Source organism: Eulemur rufifrons, chromosome 2 (assembly GCF_041146395.1).
Source record: "Eulemur rufifrons isolate Redbay chromosome 2, OSU_ERuf_1, whole genome shotgun sequence".
Classification (NCBI taxonomy): Eukaryota; Metazoa; Chordata; class Mammalia; order Primates; family Lemuridae; genus Eulemur; species Eulemur rufifrons.
The window spans coordinates 32,786,983-32,798,813 of record NC_090984.1 but is presented as its reverse complement, the minus strand read 5'-3'; positions in this window follow the sequence as shown (position 1 = coordinate 32,798,813).

Below are 11,831 nucleotides of genomic sequence, written 5' to 3'. Positions count from 1 at the left end.
TTGGACTAGCAATCAGAAAACGTGTTTTAAAATAATTATATTATAAAGGAAAAGAATAATAAATGTTTCCATGGGTTTTGATGGAAGAATATACTCTTCCTTTAAAATAGCATTTGACTTACCAATTTTAAAACAAAAATGAGAAATTTTAAAATTTAATTTTAGAAGAAAATGAACTGTATAAGTGAACATTTTTATTAGAAAGACGATGTAGGATATAACAATAAATATCTTGACTGTTTTGTGTGTGTTTGGTAGAATCCGCTTCACTACTTACTAATAGCACATACCCTTTGGAGAAGAAAACCCTAAGGACGTACTGGGACAGCACAACTTAACTGTTTTCAACATGGACAATCAAGTATTTCCAGTCATTTCTACAGTTGACAAACTGACAATTGGATTTGTGGAGCAGTGACCCAATTCAGTCATTCAGAGAGTCTAAAAGCACAAACATGTCACAACACAGACAAAAATAGGAAAGTGACAGTATGTAAAATACAATCATGAGAGAAGGAAGAACTCTAGGTCTGAAGGGGAACATGAGGGACCCCAAATCCGGCATCTCCAGTTTATAGGTGGGAAATGGAGGCATGAACAGATAGAAGCTTGTCTTTGACCACACGATGTCCTAGCTGGAACTCAGACATCTCAGCAACCAGCCCAGCGGCCCAGGGATTACCCGGCTCACGACAAAGGAGTCAGCTCTAACCTGCCCCAGAGACAGCACCTCGGGGCATCGTCACTGCCTCCCACGTGCACCTGGCTGCTCTGCTGTCAGGGTGCTGCCTGAGTAATCCTTTTTCAAAAATTATATCTGTTATTTTGTACTGAACTTATAGGAAAACCTTTGCTCTTTTTTAAAAAAGACTTTTTAATTTTTTCAATTAAAAAGAATATTTTATTATAAATTGACAAATTATAATTGTATATATTTATAGGACACAAAGCAATTTATGATGTATGTTTAGCGTGTGAGATGATTAATTCAAGCTAATTAAGATCCATCACCTCAAATACTTATCATTTTTCGTGGTGGGAATGTTTGAAATTTACTCTCTGAACAATTTTGAAATATATAATACACTATTGTTATCTGTTGTCACCATGCTGTACAATATATCTCAAAAAAATATCTCAAAGAAAAGCTCTTTTTGAATAACTTTCTGTGATTATAGATCTTAAAATAGAACATTGTACACTGTAATGTTAATGTGTTTCTTTGTAACCTGCTTTTATCATGTATTATATCATGAGTGTTCCCAGTGCAGCAGGTTTAATGGTTCACTATTTTCCAGCATGGGGCCTTATCTATTTTGATCCTTTTTTTTTTTTTTTCCAGTTTTTTTTTTAGACAACCTGAAGATGCTAAAATTGATCCTCCTTATATCCCCAGCCTTTAACGCCATGCTTGGTACACAGCAGGAACTTAATAAAAGTGTTGGATGAATTAATTAGTAGAATATATCATAGCTCAACTTACCCTTCACTGTGGCTCATTGAGGTTGACTCCAGTTTTTTACAATTATAAATAATGCTGCAATGAACATTCTTTGATGAATCTTTGCACTACTCCGTATTATTACCTTATGCTAAATTCCTAGAGGTAGAATTATCAGATCAAAGGCTTTGGATACATATTGCCGAATTGCCCTTCAGAAAAATGGTTCAAGCCCCCATCCTCCTGTCAACTTTCTTTCCTTTTTTTTTTTTTTTTTAAATGAAGATATTTTTCTCTTGGGAACTGAAGTTAGTGCTGGCAAAACGTTTTAAAAGCACTTCACCCATTCTGATTGAATAAAAACAGCTTTTGAACACTTTCAGTTTGTATTATATTAAATCGTACTAGTAATTTATCTAGAGGTGAAAGGTTACGGAAGCCATTGCTAAATCGCTTATATTCCTTGGACTTGTTCGCCTTTATAAGTTTAATAAAGGAAAACATGTGATTTTTGCTTGAGAGAGAGCAAGTGAGCCAAGATTGGCTGTCACAGAGCCACCGTCAGATGAGGTGACTAGGAGGCCAGGAAGAGCTGTGACCTGGGAGACCTGCAGCAGTGGGAAGCAGTGGCTAGACGCTCACATGCAGAACCATGTGGAATGATCTTAGAAGCATAGTGCAAGGTGGGGAGGAGGGGAAATACATGTCTGTCAAATATATAAAAATTATAATGCACATTTAAACACATCGGAATGGCTGCCTATTTGGGAGGAGAGAAGTGGTCCATGGGGATAAAATGTAGAGGGACAGTGTCCGGGCCAATGACACGGCTAATGTGCCACAAACTAAGGATTTTGAGTAACCTGATTCCACAAGAAGAGAAGCAGAAAAGAAGGAAGGAGGGGAGAGAGGGAGGGAGAAAGGAGGGAGGGAGGAGAGAAGGAAAGAAGGAAAGAAGGAACAAAGGATAGAAGGACAAAAGGAAGCAGGGGAGGGAGGAAGGGAAAGAAAAGAAAGAGAAGGAGAGAAGGAGGGAGGGAGGGAAGGAAAGAGTGAGGAAAGCAGGGAAGGAGAGAAGGAGAAGGGAAAGAATGTCAGGCTGTGGCTCCCCCTGAGCCCTGACTGTCCTAACCAAGGCCCTTGAGTCCCTCACCACTTCTGGGCCTCAGCTGTACCGTGGTGGGGAAAGACTGGATGATTTCTAAGGTTCCAGCACAGGACATGGATGCTGTGGCCTAGACTCTTATGTGTAAATAGAGGTGTAGTGTTTCCCCTGGTATACCCTGACAAATACTACGAACAGAAAGTATTGATTTTTAAAATAAACCATGTGCTTTCTGAAAGAAGTACTTTTCGCATAGACTTTCGTAATATTATAAGCAGATGTGCGTCGGTTATTAAATTTACAAACAGCAAAGTGCCATTATGATGGACCTCCCCAGGACAGCCAGCTATTCTTTGGCAGAATTCCAGCAGGGAACTTTCTCGTGTCGACTGTTCTTCTGTCCTTTTGGAACCACACTGTATCAGACAATGTTTGAATTATTTAAATATGCCCCAAGTCTGCAGTTCATTGTCTTATTTCAAAGGACTGTGCTTCTATAAATCATACGAAATGTCTGAGATCCTGACCAAAAAAATTCAAGCAAAAAAAAAAAAAAAAAAATCAGGCAAAGATACTCCTGGCTATTGAAGGAAAGTGTGTAGCAGAGAGGAAATGATATTGCATAATGAAAGCAAGTATTCATCATTTGAAAGGCTTATGTTAACACAAGAGGATACAATGCAGTCAGCTGGTTCTAAAGGTGAAGTGTGTGTGTGTTTTAATTCCAAATTAATCTGTTAAAAATGACACAACGCTCTCATAAGAGCAACAACAAAGTCAATGTATTAGAACATGTGGGGAGCCAGGGGTTGCCTAAAAGCAGTTTTCCCCTTTCTTACGGAAGAGAACAGCAAGCTTTACTGAAACCTTGACACCATCTATGCTGATGGATCCCAGACCATCCCTGTGTGATCGGTTTTATCCTGGTTTTCATTTGCAAGAGGAAGCAGTTCAAAAACCCAGGTTTTTCTCTGGCTTTAGAAGAACCAGAAGACCGGCCAACTTTTAAACAGTCTGTTGGTCTTAGTCAAGTTATGTAGGACCGGGTGCCTCCGCTCTAGCTGCTGCCAGGTATTACATATACATAAGAAAAGAGAGGAGCAGGAACAAAGCACAGTGAGTCCCAGCGATGGAGAACATTTCCTCTGTTCTTGGCTTCACCAGTGGAGACTTGGACCCTGTCAGTTATAGCATTTGTGTTGACAAAGAGCAGGGCTTCCCCAGCGTGGGCGCCGCCTACCCTGCTGCGGCCCCATTGGCAGTAGTTCACTGCAGCCCACCTTGCACGGGCGTGGGGTGGGCACGTGGGAAGAGACAGGGAGGTGGCGAAGAATAGAATTATTATCACCAGAAAACAGACCCTGAGACTCTGGCATTTGCGAGCAGGCGGTTGACTGGGGACTGCTTTTGGGAACACACCTGTGAAGGGGCACAGAGTGCAGGATAAACAGAGGAAAAGGTTGGATTCTGATGCACTCACAAAAAGACCTCAGCCAACAGATCCCAGGAGAAGCTCCAGTGCTAAGGTAGCTCTTCAGTGCCCTCCTCCCCCTCCCCCACACCCCACATCAACCAGGTAGTCATTGGATGCTGGCTGTCACCCCACACACCAGCACACACATGTCCCTCATACCGGGAAGGGGTGGACAGGGACTCAGAGAAGAGCACTCAAGGGGAGGCATGGCTCGGTGGGTGCTCCACAGCTTCCACTGCAAAGTGGATGGAACATCTCAGCCATAGAGCAGCTTCCACTCCAGCCACTCCAGGAGACAAGACACGGGCAGTAGCCACAGTACAAGGCACTCAATCTAAGTGTCATATGAATGGCACCACTTATACGTTTTATAGCTGTGGAGAAAGATGACAGAAAGCTAGATGTGGAATTACGAATTATTATACTCAACCGGCTCAATTTACAAATGAAAATGCTCTGATGTTAAAAGTGAAAGGACATGTCCAAGGTCACATCTACTATGGAGCCACTAGTAGAACCTAGGTTTCCTGATTCCCATTTCAATTTTCATTTTCCTAGTTCGTACACTGCCCCCTTTGGGAGTGATTACTTTCGACAGGACTGATGTGTGTCATCTTGAATAGAACCAGGTAAAGTAGAAAACAATAGGTCCTCAATCGCAGAAGAATTAAATTCAAGCCAATATCTTTGGGCTTAATCTTAAAAATGGGCAAAGTCAAGACACAGGACTCGAAATATTCCTCTTATAAGTGATTTCATGTTTCATCACTTGTCTGTCCGTTTGTGGAATCTGGGAGGTGGAATCTGGGAGGCTGCCATCTCTTTTGAAGGAATGGGCAGCTCCAGTTACACTCATTTTGCGGAAACAAGAAACAGTTTCTGAGTCTGTTCCCAAAAAAACACCAAAGAATACAAGGGTAAAAAACTACCAGAGTCAACACCAGACCACACTGGTGGCATCCAGCCTCTGTCAGGGTTATCTGATAAACCATAACTTTAGTCTAAAGTAGGGCTCACCTTCTTCCAAACAACAGCATGACCTGCTAGGGGTCTCCTCTTCTTCTAGGACCTTCCAGCTCATTTTTTCCCGTTCATATAAGTTACTTCTTCAAATAGGTAGTGGAAGATTCTAGTGCATTATGGGGTCTCAGAAAGGGCAGCTTAAACAGCACTGAATTGAGTCAATATGAAAGATCTGAGTCCCTTGATAAGTTATTCCCTGTTCATTCCTTCAGTCATTCATGCAACCGATATTTGCTCAGCACTTTCTTTGTAGTAAGCACTATTGTAAGAACTGAGGACTTGAAGATGAATAAGACATGGTCCCTCAGGAACCAAGCCATCAGGAAGCTTGGTCTGGTGTACAAGACAGTTATATGAATATGAGTTAAGTGTAAGTGCTATGTTTAAAAATGTAGCATAAACATCAGTTGTAGGACAGCACTGGAGATGTTTGTAGTACAAAGAGTTCAGGCTACTTATTTTGTCTGGCATAACAGGTCATTTGGCTCGAACTCCACCCATCATTTGTTTATTCACCCAAGAAATTTAATGGGAGCTTCCCATGTGCCTAGCACAGTGCTAGATACTGGAAACACATCTAATTGAGTGACCCAGCACTGTTTGCCAGGAAGTCCTTAATATTGAAGACTTTTAATTAATGAAAACATCTATCTATTTCATTTTCTGAAGCATACATGGGGCAAGGGCACCCAAGTATCCCATCCGTCCCACATCATGACTCATCCCAGATCACTCAGGGAGAATCAGAGCTTGGCTTCTTCCTGATGCCATGTCCCTGCATCTCTTGCTCCAACATATCTCTGTGCTTTGACTCTTAACTCTTCTGACTTGGGGCCGGGCGCGGTGGCTCACGCCTGTAATCCTAGCACTCTGGGAGGCCGAGGTGGGCAGATCGTTTGAGCTCAGGAGTTCGAGACCAGCCTGAGCAAGAGCGAGACCCCATCTCTACTAAAAATAGAAAGAAATTATATGGACAGCTAAAAATATATATAGAAAAAATTAGCCGGGCATGGTGGTGCATGCCTGTAGTCCCAGCTACTCGGGAGGCTGAGACAGGAGGATTGCTTGAGCCCAAGAGTTTGAGGTTGCTGTGAGCTAGGCTGACGCCACGGCACTCACTCTAGCCTGGGCAACAAAGTGAGACTCTGTCTCAAAAAAAAAAAAAAAAAAAAACTCTTCTGACTTGGGACACTCTCCCAATTCTTTGCTATTGGGTCATTCCAGTGGTTCTTCTAGTCTAATCTCATTTCCCTGGAATCTGAGAACAAACAAAAAAATATTCCATCCTGGACAGTTTTTCCCTCCTCCCCTCCTCCACAGCTTAGTGACAAGTTTGGGTAACCCTAGTCCATTCTAGGAGAAACTGCTCTCTCAAGTCCTTTCAGTGTCTCTGCCCATTTCCTAGTCCCTGCAGAGAGCATAAAGGTAACATGCATGGGCACATGCTTATACACATCTTTGACACTTTGGAGTTTTTCTCTTCATAAATGGTTCATTATCCAGCCCAAAGGCCAATACAGGAGTAAGCTGTTGGGTAGGGAAATGTAGGTGGGCCGGGGTGAGATTGCCTCACTAACTCAGCACTAAATGAGGTTGTTATCACATTGTCCCTGTGGACAGAGATGTTCCCAACATGGTACACTGATGGCAATGCCTCACTTGTCTTCCAATCTCCTCTGAAGCCTCAGGGCTCCCCTCTTAGTTTCTTGTTGGGCCATTCACCCCCGCTGCCACATGCCTCAATGCCCTGCACCTCCAGCACGTCCTCTTCTGCCAATCCCTAATTGCCGGCTGCTCTCTGCCCTTCTGGGGGGCCCTGGGCCCTAGATAGCACGCTTTCTCATCCCCGTGCTGGCTCTGCCTCTGTTCCTCCATGGTGGATCCTGCACTCATTGGCATATTCTGTTAGCCGTCATGGGTCAAAGCTTTTCTAGACACAAAAGGAATGGTAGAAAGCGGGGCATGGTGGAGTATAAAGCAGTGGTTGCAGTACACACTCAACTCAGCATGGCAGGTGGAGTGCTGTTTGGGTCAGTCTCTGCTGCACGACACAGATGCTCATCGTCCAAGAGGGCACCCTCTGGCCAACCATGATACTGGCCTTATGAGCATGTGCAAATGCACATGTCTTCACAGGGCACTGCAACGGATTGTGTTCTGTAATTCTTAAGGTAATATTTCTGAGACAAATAGTGTTATAAGGAATCAGCTCTACTAGGCAATGTTCAATGGGCCTGCTTGTGAGACTCAGGGCCCTTATCACCTGGGTGATTTTAAAGGAAGAGACTCAGTAAACCTGGATCTTCTGGAGCAGGGCCACGGCATTTGAATGAGCAGCCTAGTGAGTCTAGATTCAAAAGCCTCTGCTTAATGAGAGACATACCTCTTTCTAGAGAAATGTCCAGTGTTTAGATTATTATAAAGAGCCCTATTTGTCCATAGTAGCCTTGTGGTTCTGAGCTACCTATGAATATATTTTGAAAGATCTTAAAAACCCTCAATTTCATAAGAGACCAAAATGTTTTTGCAAATAATCTTTCTAAAGTTAAGACAGATAAAGTTTGTTTTTCCCATTATTTCTATTTTGTCTTTGGGTAGAAACATACTAAGCTAATTGAGTTGATGCTGGAGGTTTCTGTTTTGTTTTCATCTTATTTCAGATTGCATTGGGGGAACATTTAAAGAATCACATTAAGAGCTGATGCATTAAAAATCACCTGAATGGATATTTCATTCTTTTTCCTTCTCTCCTTAGCTGTCTGCCAACTTACCTTGCACATGGCTCCGTGGCATGCCAGTGTTACAGTCTTCGCAAGGGCGGTTCTCAGGAATGCTGAAAATACTGGGTCTGTGAAAATAAAGATAGAATAATGTGAAAATGCCAAAAGTCTGCCAAATTTTGCCTTTTGAGGCAAATTGAATAAAATCAAAACTTCCTGAACTAAGGGAACTCCAGGAGATAGATCGGACAGGAAGTAAAACTATATTCAAAATGGTGAGACAAATAACGTATAAGCCAGTTCATCAGAGCTCCTGCTATGCAATTAATCATAAAGGTTCCAGGCCATTCTAAGACTGCTCTGGTCAACAGAAGACAGGACAACAGGACCGTATTTATTCCTCTGTGCCTAGGACTGGTCATAGGAAAAAAATGTCTTCTTTTGATGTTTTCTAAACCCCTGGAGCTTGTAAATCTGAGGGAAGCGATAAGATGAAAGGAGACCTTTAAAGACCTTTTATCAACAGAATCAATTTGAATATCTGGTGTGGCTTCTCTAATCTTAAAAGAGAAGGCAGGGGTTGTATTTTATTCAGTTGGATTCTGCCACAGCTAGGAGGGAGGGTGCCTTGCTCATAATGGGTCCTGGTACCAACTCAGTAAATATTTATGAAATTGATTAAAGAAACAGGCAGGTAACAATTGTGCTGGACATGTTTCTTTTGTCTTTGATGTAAACCCATAGCCAACACTTACCTCCCTCAAGTTACATTAAAAATATCTAAGTAATTTCTGCTTATATTTAGTATATTCAGTTGATCACTTTTAATTATATTAATTAAAATAATTAATGACTTAGACATGATCTAATCATCCTATTTTGTTTAGAACAAATCCATTCCATTTGAGGTAGAACTAGCATGATATTTCCTCCATGATAATAAGGTATTATTTTAAAATTAAGGTTGCTCTGATCCCAAAATGTTTTAAAAGAGTTTGTGGTACCTATAAATAAATAAAAAATCTCCAAAGCCAACAAGACCAATCTTAGTCAACATATTTTAGTGAAAGAGGGGCAATTAACTGTGATCACAGATTTAAAAACATTTTTTTTAGTTTAAAGGTCTTTCTACAATATCTTGGTATTATAGAACATTTCATGAAGGCATGTTTACATATAACATTTAAAAAGAATTCCAAATGACCAAAGAGACTTCAAAGTCACATATTTAATAAAACAGCTTTGAAGGATTTTAACCACTCAGTATCATAACCCCAAACATGTCTTCTCAAATCAGCCAGTAAGCAACCAAAAGAAAAACATTCTGTGTATCTCATACTATTCACTCTATAGTAACCATTTGATTTGGAGCAAAGATAAATTCAATTTAGCAAAATAATTATTGGTATATATTCTTCTAGATAGTATGTTGCTTCAGAGACATTTAAAGAAGCTTCTATAGTGTTTTATATACTATAGGAAAAGAAAAATTAATGTCAAGCATGTCCTGTTTTGGGTACAATGATAGCAATCATTTCCTGAATTTATATGAGCAATTTCCTCTTTTAAAAAAAGACATTTAAATCTGCATCTACCACTCCATCCTGAGTAGTCAGGAATGAGATGAGGCCCCATGCTTAGAGATAGCTAAAAAGCTAAAATATATTAATTCTTGCAAAATGTCGAATATTTGCCTTTTGAATGAAATATAAAATAACTTATGAACTGTATGCTGTACTGCAACTCAGATAATATTTCTTCATATAATTATTAGGTAACATTCTCTCTTAGAACTTATAATTAGAAAAGAGATTTCTATAAACCTAAAAATATTAACTGAGAATAGAAGCCTGAGTATCTTGTTTTCAGCTCTGGTTCTGTGTGATAGGCAATTTTTAGAAAATATGGTTCCCATCTCCCCCTTGCTCCCAGGAGAGGATACATTTTTGAAAGGGAGGAAAGTCCTAAACTGTTGGTGTATTGTATCAAGGAAGCCCTAGAAAATATTTTAATATGGCACAAAATATGCTCTTATAAACAAAAGTGGAACAAAATATTTGGTGAAATTTCATTTAACTCTTCAATATAGACAGAGTTGGGTTTTCTCAGGCATGAAAAGCTGAGCAAAAGTGACCCCAGATACATATGTACATGTGCAGACAGGCAGTGAGGACCCTAAGGCTCAGTGAGATGGGAGGAAGGGAACAATCTCTCAGCATCTAGCTCTGTAGCACCAAGCAACATCTAATTTGGTAATTACAGATCTAACTTGTGGGGAAAATGGGGTTTTGTTCCAGATGTATTCATTACAAGTAACTTGGAAGCTCTCTCTCTCTTTGATTTACCTTCCGGAATGTTCCACTCTTTGTTCATACAAAATGTATTTAGTTTCAGTTAGTTATGATCTGCTTTGCAGGAAGTGGGACAATGTAAAGCCTTGGGAAATTGCTTAGATGGAATGAATTTTATCTCAGGTCCTACTCTAAGATAAACTACCATCACGTTTCCCTCTGTTGGTTGCAGACAAAGCCCTTAAACGTAATCTTGTTAAAAGAAGTTATGATCCGTGTGACTAGTACTCTAAATTTAGAAATATCTATCTCTTCAGGTCTAGGGGAAGAGTCTCAATTTCAGAGAAGTTACTAAAGATTACTGGTAAAATCAATTTGACTTCTATTGGAGAAATTTTTGAAAAATATGCTGTGAGGAAATAACATGGTTAGTTGGTTTTTCTAAAGAAAGAACAAATAGCTTTGAAATCGAGTGGTTAGAGAAGCTGAGGCACTGTAAAATTAAGAAACGTCTAAAGTCTATCAGTTTGAAGCCAGGACTAAAGCAAAGAATTCTAGGATTGATGTTCTTTCTCAGTGGCGACAGGGATTTAAATTGATCTTGGAGAGCCACAAAATAGTGTTAATTGGTTTAGCAATGCACAGATATTCAGACACCTGCATCTCACTGGTCTCAATGCATTCGGATTTAGCTGCTATTTTGAAAATAGTCAAGTTACTAAACTAAACCAACATTATAACTCTACAAGACCTTAGCATCCTAGGATTGTGCTGACACTCTAATAGAAGAGATAACTTTTTGACTATCTCAGGAACTAGCCAAATAGGCAGTGAATAAATACCCTATTTTCATGAAACACGTATTTGCTGAGCAGCCACTGGGTACCAGTCTGTTTTTCAGGCACAGGGATGCAGACAAGATCCTTGCTCTCATGGAGCTTACCTTCTAGCATTGAACAGCATCTCACTGGTGGGCAGTGGAAAAGTGTGGGGATATTTTGAGGAGGATGGATTAAGTTATAAAAAGTCTTGAAATACAGGTTAGAGGAAAAACAATTGATTTTGAGATGCATGATGGGAGACTATCGGGCCCCGTGTACTGAGGACTAAGTGGAAGGGAAAAATGACTTTACTTGCAACCAGTTTTTCCTCTTCCTCTTGATGAGCTTCTTATGTAAACCTGGCATTTGGGCTATAAAAATATGGTTGTTCTTTGTCAGTAAACCAACGAACAATTTAGGTGGCATTAATTTAATTAGTTTATTACTAGGCTTTTACAGAAATCAATAAACGTTTACTTTTTAACCATTCCCTGAGGTGGCTTGCTGCCACCACTATTCTGTTAGACTGGGAAACGTTTAAAAGGGTGTGGTGAGCAGAAACATTTTACCTGTGCAATTATAAACAGTTTGTGCCCTGTAACTTTTAGGACCTGTTAAAGTTGCTAAATAATTGGTTCTCTGACTTTGCTTTTGATTTCTAGTTTTGTCTCTGGTGGTAAGTCACTAACTTGTACTCTAAAGCTATAAAGATCTCTGCGGTCATAATACAATCAGGTCCCTTAGCCTGGATAGGGACATGCAATTGTTCTTACAAAATATCCAGTCTTATCCAATGTCTCAAAGGGCTTATTCAAAATAATTTCAATTTACAAAATCAACTCCCTCCCCCTCTCTGATTTACAGTGACAGCAGTTTCATGCTGAAAAACACTAAAAAATTGCAGCAGTTTCATTTGAGTAACTGACGAGATATGCTACTCATTTCTTGGGGAGAGG